Consider the following 12,081-nt stretch of genomic DNA (forward strand, 5'->3'; position numbering starts at 1 on the left):
GCTTGTTTTAGTTATTGTCCACTGACCTGCGACCTGACAGATGTGCAGTTAGTGTTTTTTTGCCCACCATTCTAACCCCTTTTCAGCTAGTAGGGATTGCCCAATGCCCTAAATGCATGCCAAACCAAGCTGCTCGTGACTAAGGGCCTAATTACGAGTTTGGTGGTCCATGGGTTCCACCAAACCCTTGGTGGGGTCCCTGGACTGCCAGACTGGTAGTCCACTCACTGTATTACAACTATGGTGGTGGGACTGCCACCGGAGCGCCGCAACAGCCAGGGTGCCCTGGAGCAGCGGTGTGAGGCTGTAATATACTTCTGGCGCTGCTACAGCACCACCAACCACATTACATGTTTCCTCACTGCAACCCTTTTCATGGCAGTGAGCCCACCATGAAAAGGGTGGTGGTGAGGAATCTATGGCGGTCCAGTCTCAGTGTATGGGGGTGCATGCAGGGAGGCACATGGTATGCCCCTTGTCTGTATGCACTCCCTGTTCCTGCACGGAATGAAATGCAAAACATTGTGCATTTCGGTCCGTGCAGGAATGGGCTGTGGAACTCCCACAGTGGTGCCTTTCTTAAGGCACTTCTATAAGCCGTAGAAAGGTAGTGCCATGGGACCATCGCCCGATCTGTATTCAAGTCGGAATATGGTGGTCGGACTGACTATGGGTTTGGCGGTGTTGCAGCGGGACGCTGGTGTGGTGGCCCACTGCAACACCGCCAAACTCATAATCAGGCCCTAAATATGGTTTGGTAAAACACTAGCACTCTTAATATAAAGCTATAACCACAGACGGAATTTAATCCAGCACCACTCAATGATGGACTGGTGACATTGCAATGTGTTTGGAGTAAAATGTTTGAGAAGAGGTGAAACTGGGAAAAAGATGAAAAAATTGCATGAGACCAAAAAACAGAGTCTTATGTCACAAAAATCCTGAGAAATACTCTTGACGTGCAACGTGCAAATTTTTTTTTAACAAAAGGTTGCCTGCTTTCCTTTCTATTGTTAGGGAAAATAATGCCTCCACTTTATTTGATCAAGTCAATAAATGTTGCGGAAGTAAGTGCTAGTGTATTATCGTAGAGCTGCATCTCGGATGCTATTTCTGCACAGCATCTGCAATATTATCCAATGATATTTTTGCACTGTGATCAGTATGCCAACTTTTATCAACGCCAAATAGCTATTTAGTCTGATTCACAGAAATGTGGCCTTATGCATATTACTGAGGCAGGATTAGTTCTGTGAATCCTAAAGAATTGGTGCGAATTCAGTGATTTAGACCTGGAAGGATCATGGCATTCACATTTGCAAAGTGTTAAGAATGCAGCCCCTCTCCCTTAGTGGGACAGAAGCTTCAATGAAAATACAAGATTAGCACAATATGAATGGACGTCAGGGGAGCATGCAGTGCCCATTGGATCACTGTGTAAATATTGCAGATTCACACTGTCCATATTTTTAAATTGGAATCTGCAGTTCACTTCCAATTGAAGAATGGATACCCCTTCTTTGAGGTGCTGATTCGCATCAATGAGTTGCAATAAGTGCTGCAGGCCCACTCGTCGCATTTAATTTACCAGCCCTAGGTATAAAGTGTACCACCTTACTAGGGACTTATAAGTAAATTAAATATGCCAATTTCACCATCTTTTGAGGGGGTGAGCGCAAGCACTTTAGAACTGTGCTTGCAACATCAGTCTCAAACAATCTGAAAATTGCTTTTTAATTTTGGACATGATTCAACCAACCTAATGAAACACAATCTTGTTAGGTCACTCCACAGTGCAGTGAAAAACCCTGCTTAATTAATGATAGCCATGGTAAAAGTAAGCAGTTCCCCAGAGAAAAATGTTTCATGCATTACCGAACAATGGCAGAGCTAGAAACGGTTGTATGTGATTTCATGGAAAAGCGATTTAATGGAATTTAAGGTGTAAATGAAATGGCTTCTGGTCCTACTTTAGGAAACATTTTTGTGGAGGGTATTTATTTCAATCCTTAATGTCAGGGGACATTATTGTGGATTTATAACTTTTACATTGTCCAACAATTACTTTGAATGCTTTTTAATTCACAGAACTCTCACCACCTCTAAACATCATCAATCTCTGCTCCCACCCATAAAATACACCCGTCTCTGACCCTCAATTCAACCCATCTCCGAAGCCTTAACGACTTTCTACTCCTATAGTCTACCCATCTCTCAACCTAAAACCTCTTACTACTGCTAAATTCCACCCATTCGTGAACCCTAAAAAACCCTTTTTACATCTGAACCCCATCTGTCCCTGATCCCTTAAAATCCTGCCCCACCCATAGACTCCACTCATCTTTGAATCCTAAAAATCCCTTATCACCCCTGAAAACCATTCAATCATGACCACTAAAATCCATACATTAGGACAGAACATTAGCATATTGGTGCATCCCTAGTAACCCCCAAAAATCCTGTAAGCATTAGGGGGAAAGAAACCATTAGCGATATAAACACATACATTAGGCAAAAGCAACATTAACAGTACACTTTAAGTAAATACACCTGGAATAGCTGCCCCAAAGTTACACATTCGCTTCTGGCGCTACTGCGCCTGGGGAGCCCCTACTCGGGGGCTCTCAAATTACCAATGGGCCAAAATCAGCACTGCCACCCGGAGAGAAAAGCATTAGGTATCATCCTAGGTACAAATGCATCATGCCACAATATTATGCAAGAAAGCATATGGGGCAATAGGCCTCGCCAGCATAAACACAGTTCGCCCAATAGGAGGCACAACACTCTGTTGTAGCGCCTTGGCAACAAGCAGAGCACAGCCAATCCAAATATGGCACTCTGACAGCACCCCAATGCAGCACACACGCAGGGGAATTGAAATATAGCGCTTTGACACCAGAGCGCTGCAGGCGTCAGCTCCTCTTCCCCTGGCACTTTGAATATAGCGCTTGCGAGGCACTAGGTCGCACTAGAAGCTTCAGGGACAGAAGATAGTGTACCTCTTCTGATAATCAGGAAAACAGTGCCCACCAGGCGCTAGAGTGCAGGCAGAGAAGCACAGTCACTTCAAATATGGCGCTCACCAGGTGCTAGGTGACTCACAGTTTCCGGGGTCCCACCTGTGGGAGTAGCGCCCATGCTCCTCACCTCCTTGGAGTGCAGGAAGTCAAAGTATAGCACTCACGAGGCGCTAGGGCAGCAGAGCAGGCAGGCCAGGCTGGGCAAGATCAGCAGACAGTGGGCACTCATCAGTACAGGACAGCAGCTGCTAGAAGCAGTCATCAACCATAAAGTAGCACTCCTCCTGACACAGCAGTACTGGTACTGTGAGGAATTGAAACAGCTCTGTGTGCTCCGTAAGAAGGCGGAAAGGAAGTGGATGAAATATTACGCGGATGAAGATAAAAAAGCTCTTAGACAGTTACAACTGCGTTACAAAGAGCGAATTCTTAGGGCCAAGGCAGACTTTTATGCCAATTCTATCATCCAGGCACCTAATGGGACTAAAGCCCTATTTAAAATAGTTAAAGATCTTTCGTCCCCCACTTGCTTAGAAAATAAAATTGTAACGTCCCAAAAACTATGCGATGGAATCAACCTGCACTTTCAGGATAAGATCGCAAGTATTGTGAACAATCTGCAGGACAAAGCCAACACTGCACAACCTAATCCTGACCATCTGACTCAGTGCAAGCCCCTTCTGTTGGCCTATCTGGATAATTTTCAGACGTTAACTGACACGACCTTTGATAACTTAGGCAATAAGGTCTCTTCTGGTTCTCCCTTGGATCCTTTCCCTCATAAATTTGGGAAATCTTTAGGGCGTAGTACCTTTCCTTGGCTGAGGCAGATCTGCAACCAGTCCTTGGAAGAAGGTAAGGTCCCGGAATGCTGGAAATTAGCGGTGGTGTCCCCATTGATTAAGAAACCTTCTTTGGACCCATCAGTACCGGCTAATTTCAGGCCTATTTCCCTCCTCCCTTATCCGATGAAGATTCTGGAGAAAGCAGTCAGTAGGACCTTGTCCTGCTTTCTGGAGGAGAATCGTTTACTGGATAAAGACCAGTTTGGCTTCCGGCCGGGGCATGGGACTGAGTCCGCCCTGACTACAATGATGGATAACCTACGTTTGCAGGCCGACAGCGGGAATGCTACTATTTTAGTACTTCTCGATATGTCGGCGCATTCGATACGGTCAACCACCTTTTACTGGTGGAAAGGTTGAGGAGGTTGGGAGTGAGATGCCAGGCTCTGCAATGGCTCCAGTCCTATTTGGAGGGTCGCCAGCAAGTAGTAACCCTGGCACCCTTTTTCTCCGCCGAATCCCCCGTTGTTCATGGGGTGCCGCAGGGCTCTGCAATTAGCCCTATTCTTTTTAATGTCTATTTGCAGCCCCTGTTCTCCATTATAAAATCTTTTGGAGTTAGCTTAGTCAATTATGCCGACGATACGCGGTTGGCCTTCTCTTTGGAAGGGGACCACGCAGTATCGATGGATGTGTTTCAGCACTGCATGCGGCAGACGTTGGATTGGCTTAGAAGGAACTCCCTACAATTTAACAGTGGGAAGACGGAGGTGATGTTCTGCTCTGCAGGCAGGATATCTAGACAACTGCCTTGTGATTTTAGACTCCTACCAGAGGACGATTCGCTAATCCCGGTTAAGAAAGTTCGAAATCTGGGGGTGTTGTTCGATGCCGACCTCCAGATGGAATCACAGGCAAATAAAACTGTGAGTGTCTGCTTTACCCTTATCCGCATGCTGCGCAAAATACTTCCTCTACTACCCAATGAGAATCGTACCTTGGTGGTAGGCAGCATTGTGGGTAGCAGGCTGGATTACTGCAATGCCCTTTATCTGGGAGCCCCTGGTTACATCTTTCAAGGCTTGCACAGAATCCAGTCTGCAGCAGCTAAACTGGCTCTTGGTAGGCCACGGAGTTCCTCTTCTACCGTGGCGTTAAGGGAGCTTCACTGGCTGCCTGTTAGGGAAAGAGTACACTTTAAAGCCCTGTGTATGGTTTTCCGCGCGGTGCACAAGCTTGGCCCGGTTCCCTTGCAGGAAAGGTTTGGATGGTATCTTCCCATAAGGAAGCTTCGTTCTTCCAGTACTGGACTGTTGTCAATTTCTCGGCTCAAGACGGCCAGGCTGGGAGGCAGGGCCTTCAGTAGGGTTGGCGCACGTCTATGGAATGAGCTCCCTCAGAACCTTAGATTAGCTAGCTCTCTGTTAGAATTCCGTAGGAACTTAAAGACCTGGCTCTATCCCATGATCTAGTCTGTGCTCTTCCCCTCTGTGGCGACCTGCTCTACTCTTGTCACGGCTTGTTCTCTGTTTGAAGCGCCAGGATGCCCGTAGGGTGACAGTATGCGCTATATAAAAGCTACAATCAATCAATCAATCAACAGCAGTCTTCACTCCAGCAAAGGCTCTCACTAGCCCTGTGGACAGCAGAGGGATACAGATGGGCTCAGGGGTCAGCACACAGGCCCATGCGGCAGTACCTCCTGGCAGAGTGTCCCCTCTCATTCCAGTCCACCCTCAGTCTGAGCACATGGCATCTCTACTGCTCTACATATACATCCCTCCTCCCATCTACCAGAAAGAGCTGGAAGCTTCTAGAAGGTGCCTGGCAGTTCCAGTCTCACTGTCACTGGGGGAAGTGTAGAGCACCTTGTCACTTCAAACACTAGACCGCCAACCCACCTCAAACAGGCGGCACAAGCAGACAGAAATGGCATCCATTTTAAAAGTGACATTTCTGCAATGGTGAAAATAAAGGTGCGTACACCATTACACAGCATTTATTATTTTCCTCTCACACCACACATGGCATATACATTTCCTACCATGGGGGAGATGTCCCCTAAAGGGGGGGGTCCTAATATACCTATGTAAGGCAGAAAGCACACTCACTTTGCACTGCTAACCAGCGCCAAAGTGTCCAACATCCTGAACCCACCAATTCCATCACAGCGAAAGGGCTGGGGGAAAGTCAAAAAGTTTCGGGATGACCCTGCAAGCAGGGCCAAGTCCAACATACTGGTCATCACTATCGCTCAAAGAGCAATATAGGAATCGCAGATGGTCTTCACTGTAGTGCAAAGATCTTGTCAGGTGTCGCAGACAGTCGCTGCTGGAGCTTGGCATTGGCGGTCACCGGAGGCTGTTGATGCTGTAGCATGAAGTGCAGATATCGCATTGCCAGTCATCACTGGAGTTAGCTGTCGCACGAAGAGTCAGGTTCACCGGAGCTTTGCATTGGCAGTTGGTCCAGGTGGCAAGATCTTGGTGCAAACGAGCTCTTTCGTAATCACCAACAGCCCAAAACTTCAGGATTTCTTCTTTTCTTCCAGGAGGAGCGCCACACCCAGGATCTAGGACCTGGGATCTACTTCTTGGGGATCAAGAAGGTCCAGTTGCAGATCCAGGCAGAGCCAATGCAGCCGGTCAGTTGGGCAGTTGCAAAGAGGCCTCTGGAGTCTCTTGTGTCCCTGTAGCTCAGAACAGGTGGCCATCTAACAAGCCCTTGAAGTCAATCAGGTAGCCTGGGATGAAGGGAGTAGGTCCAGTATTCCTTGTCAGACAGCAAGTCAGATCTCAAGCAGCAGGGCAGTCTTTCGTCTGTAGAGCCCACAGGTCCAGGAGTGTACTGAAGAGTGGGTCTGAGGGTTCTATGTTATACCCAGTACCAGCTATAAAGTGGAAGAAGCTTCTGCAGCCCCCCCACCCAGAAGTTTCTGCGATTTCCTGCTTCCTTGCCCTTCTTCCAGAATGTCTGAGGTCAAAAAGGCTAGTGTATAGTACTTTATTTGTCTGCTGAGGCAGTGTCTGTGAACTGCAAGTGTGACAGCTGACAGATCCAACCCTCCCATCATTTCAGGATGGTTCATCATGCAAACACCCAATCCCTCTATCATGTGGCTGTCTGGGAGGAATACACAAATGCCAACTGCTAACTACAGTATGAACAACAAGGAGTTGGCTCTACACAGTTAGGCTGAGCACCTATGACCAAAAACAAAAGAACGTGCCTAAACTGATATGTGAATTAAACCACGACTTTAACTCTATAAGGTAGAAAAACTGATTTCAACCTGAGATGTTGCTAGTCAATAGCAATTTATTCATTTGATTTAAAGCGATTTTTTTACAAAAATGTTTTCATTTTATATACATGTACTACACCATTATTCCATATACAAAGACCCATTCAACTAGTCAGACATATCACACTCATTCAATATCAGACATCCATATGTACACAAAACTAAAGAATTACTGGAGATTACCAGGAAAGAAACTTAGTGGTGGGGAAAAGGAAACAAAAAGGGGAGACAAAGGTTGCTCAGAAGATAAACATTTGTGATATACCAAACATATATATATACACTTGGAAATTAATCTCAATCAACTTGATTGATGGAACACACTGTATATACATAAATTAAAGCATTCAAGTTATCAATTTTAGAATTTAGTGGGAGCAACACTTTGTGCAGAGGCCTACGCGTTTCGAGTCCCAAACGGTATCTAGTGAGGGGACTCTCATCAGGGCCAAAGGTAATATCTGAAAAAAAGGGAAAATATCTCTAAGTAAGGGAATTCACTCGAGACAGTTCAAAGCACCTACGAGCAACCACCATTTACTCGGACAGCTTACCCTACTGGTCTGCAAGGCCACTTGAAGGGTGTAGAAATGTGTCTAATATAGACGCGCAGCTGGTAGCTTTCAGTCTTGGGGTTCTCGTGGTCACACTAGAAGGCAAGGGGGTCGGACATTACCCTCAAGTGTTCACACGAGGTGGCATCTAAATGTGAGAAAGTCGTGAAATGACTCGCTCTTACACTATCAAAACCAATAGTGTCACCTATTTTCAACCTCTGACCAAAAATACTTTCCGTAGCAGAAGAGAGCGTCCTCTCAAAAGGACTCTCGTTTGTTCCATCAAAGCGCACTGACTTCACCAGAATGAAAACCGAATTCATTGAGTTCTGCCGCAAATTGAGACTGGTAACTTTTTTTGCGGACAATCCCACTGTTGCGATTCCTGAAGTCACAGGACTCCGTAGGCCTCTGCACAAAGTGTTGCTCCCACTAAATTCTAAAATTGATAACTTGAATGCTTTAATTTATGTATATACAGTGTGTTCCATCAATCAAGTAGATTGAGATTAATTTCCAAGTGTATATATATATGTTTGGTATATCACAAATGTTTATCTTCTGAGCAACCTTTGTCTCCCCTTTTTGTTTCCTTTTCCCCACCACTAAGTTTCTTTCCTGGTAATCTCCAGTAATTCTTTAGTTTTGTGTACATATGGATGTCTGATATTGAATGAGTGTGATATGTCTGACTAGTTGAATGGGTCTTTGTATATGGAATAATGGTGTAGTACATGTATATAAAATGAAAAAATGTTTGTAAAAAAATCGCTTTAAATCAAATGAATAAATTGCTATTGACTAGCAACATCTCAGGTTGAACTGCTAACTACAGCTAGTCATGTGGCACAGGAAACAGTTCGAAGACATCAAATGGTTAGGACTAGAAAATGCCAACTCTCTAAAAGAGCCATTTTCTGAATTGTGACTTAAAATACAACTTTTCCATTAGAAAGGATTTTAAATTACATTTCCTTAGACAACGAACATGACATCTACCTGCTCCCAAACAAACGTTTTAATGTATTAAAAGCAATAAGGCATCCCAATGTTATCCTATTGGAGAGGTAGGCCTTACAGTAGTGAAAAACGAATTTGTGAGTTTTCACTCCCAGGACAGGTAAAACCTAAAAGTACATGTCCAACATTTTAAATACAATGCACCCTCCCATTTGCGCTGTTTAGGGCCTAACCTAGGGGCGACATATATTTAATAAAAAGTAAGTTTTAGTCTTGGCAAGGGGTTTATTTTGCCAGGTCGACATGACAGTTTAAAACTGCACACAGGTTGCAATGGCAGGCTTGAGACACGTTTTATGCGGCTACTTAAGTGGACGGTGCAATAAGTGCTGCTCGCCCACTAGTAGATTTTAATTTTCTAGGGATTTATAGGTAAATTAAATATGCCAATCATGTGTAAGCCAATTTCACCATGTTTTAGGGAGTGAGCAGAAGCACTTTTAAGACTGGTTAGCAGTGATAAAGTGCACCGAGTACTAAGGCCAACAAAAATGAATTCAGAAAAATAGGAGGGGTGAAGGCAAAAATGTTTGTGGGATTAGCATCCAAGAATGTCAGGTCTAACAGATTTTTTTTATTTTTAATGCAAAAATGACAAATAATGCCCATTGGAAAAAAGAAGAATCTGCAATTCACAAAATCACAGGTTTTGCTTCCACAAAATCTAAACTTACAATTAATTAAATGTGGATGAAGATTTGCAAGTGTTTTTGAGAGTAACAATGTTCATTTTGTGAAACATTAGACATTATTATAACAAGCATTTGCAATGCAATCGGTCTCGCCTTTGGGACCTTGTATGTATTCAGCTATGCAGCACATTAGCCTGTGTGCTGACACATCTACTATTCTTTAACATGGACAAAAAGTAAGCACCAAACTGTGCGACAAGCCAGGAATAGGAATACATGGACAGAAATATTGACTTTCAGTGGGAAATGGTTTAGTCCTAAGCTCTGTTTTTACTGTAAATACAAGATTTGAAAAAAATATTATTGTCCACGGGTGCTCATGGAAGACAATTTCTATGGACTGGAATCTAAAGAATGCAAAAGTAATTCAGGTATTTTACTGACCTCTGCTTGTCGTTTTCTATCAAGAAAGTTAAATGGAGGCAGTTACCAGAAAACTAAATAAAAGAAAGTCCCTCAGCAGAAAGCAATTCTGGTATTTTACTGACCTCTGCTGGTCATTTTCTATCAAGACAGTTAAATAGAGGCAGTTGGCCAGAAAAAAAGTCCCTAAGCGGACGCAGACAATTCCTAGGGCTGATCTCCAGAGCACAGAAAGTACATACACATATAAGTATATAATAAGTAAATACTAAATTATATACAAGAGGTCTTGAATGCTCGACCTAAAAAAGGGTGTGTGAAATGAGTGTCCCCCTTTCCTAGCATCTCATAATTTAATTTGTCAATAGAATATGACCTCTATTAAAGAGGCATACACCATTTATTCACTACCAACACCCCAAGGGGTGTGAAATCAATTAGCCAAGTAGAAGATGTCCGTGAGGAATTGCTTCCACTTTGTGAATGTTGGCTGTAGCACACATCGATCCAGAGGCCACTACATGTTCTCTGCAAAGACTTTCACATCTTGTTACTTTTAGGTTCTTGAGCTGCAATCAAATGCTGAACTTTGAAGTTTGTAGTTTGGAATAAAGAAATGGAGGTCTGCTATCCCTCAAATGGCCCCTTGTCTGTATTCCGTTTGTTAAGATTTGGAAATAGAATTGTGCCATGTTCATATTGATAGGGCTGGATTCTGCAAGTGCTACCAAAAGTCCCAGTCTGTGTTGCAGTGAATCAGTTTATCAGTCACAGTGGAAAATAGGCCCTTGGTGGTAAACCAAGTGCTGTGCATACTCATCAGGACTTGAGGCTATGAGTTTTGCACTTGCAAGGACGGCAATGTTACACAATACAGACTATGCACGTGCACAACCGTTTTGAACAATAGGATGTAGGTACTAAAGCTTTTTGAGTTGACCATGGATTAGATTCACAAAATCGGTTTCTTTTTTGTTAAACTGTTACTTTTTTTTTTTAAACACGTCTAATTTTTCCTTAAGAAATACTGGCTGCGTTTTAAAAAAAAAAGAGAATTGATTTTAAAAGAACTCGGAGACGTGGTGGTCTGCTGACACCCAGCATGGCACCATCTCTGTGATGGCTGCTAATTGTAACTTGCTGCAATGTGAGACCCACTTCATCAATATCAATGAGGCAATTGTGATTTGATATTTTGTGTATCGACCTATTAGTACATTGGCCGTCAGTTCGCACAATACCAAAATTTTCGCAAAAATACTAGCCACAAATTGTTTACCACATCTAATAATATTCTAATAGTACTAATAGTAATTCCAATAGAAGGTCGATATTTGCTGGTACTTACTTGCATTACGTAGGTGAAGAAACGTATTTTCGTTTTTGCCCTCTGCAGTCACGTCGGATCGATACTTCGGCGGTTTCTCTCCTGGACTATTTCTTCCTTTCTTGTGCAAGGAAACCAAAAGAAATATTTGTCTGTACAATATAATTAAATAATATTGATATAAATGTGTTTTTGTTTATTTGGATTCTTAACATTTCTGATTATGTATAATTGTGAATTACTTTTGTTTTTCATTCCTGATGCATCTGTAACCGAAATAAAGCAAATACTGTCTGGTGGGTCACATTCCTAACAGATAATAAAGGTCATGGCCATTTGTCTGGGTAGTTCTTGAAGCATGTGACCACCGAGCAGCATTCAGCTGTAAAACACATGCAAACGCCCCTTTCTTCTGAGCTCGTTAGCAGCAGCACATGACAAATCCCCCTAGAAAAGCTGGAACTGACCTCTGTTTGACATATCACTCAGCGTTTGTATTAATCTGCTGATCACTGACCCTCTCAGGCGTATTAATCAGCTCGACGGCAGCAGATATCCTGTGAGGAACAGTTTGTGCTTATCAATTTGCATTTGGATTGTTGTTTCAGGGATTGTTCTTTTGCAATGATGACTTTGCCTAAAAGATAAATATTGTCAAAGGCAAAGGGTTTGTGTTATGTGCAGTGAAAGGGCGCAGACACAACATTAATGCACACATTCAACATTAGATGTTCAAATACGTAATATACCAACACATTGCCATGCGCATATGCAGACAGAGAATCGCACCTAGAGACACAGATACTCATTTACAGGATTTTAGCTTAGGACAGCGCAGCAAGTTACCTTGCTGTGCTGCCCTGCACCAAAGTGAAAGAGCAGGAATGCACCATATTTATGCAATGCGGTGCATTCCTGTATTTTCTCCCTGCGCTGGAGCCATTTCTACAGCCTAGTGCCAAGGTAGGCACCCTTGCACCATGGTGCAAGAGTGCCTCCGTTGCATGAAG

The sequence above is a fragment of the Lissotriton helveticus genome, chromosome 2_1 (genome assembly GCF_964261635.1).
Source record: "Lissotriton helveticus chromosome 2_1, aLisHel1.1, whole genome shotgun sequence".
NCBI classification, from domain to species: domain Eukaryota; kingdom Metazoa; phylum Chordata; class Amphibia; order Caudata; family Salamandridae; genus Lissotriton; species Lissotriton helveticus.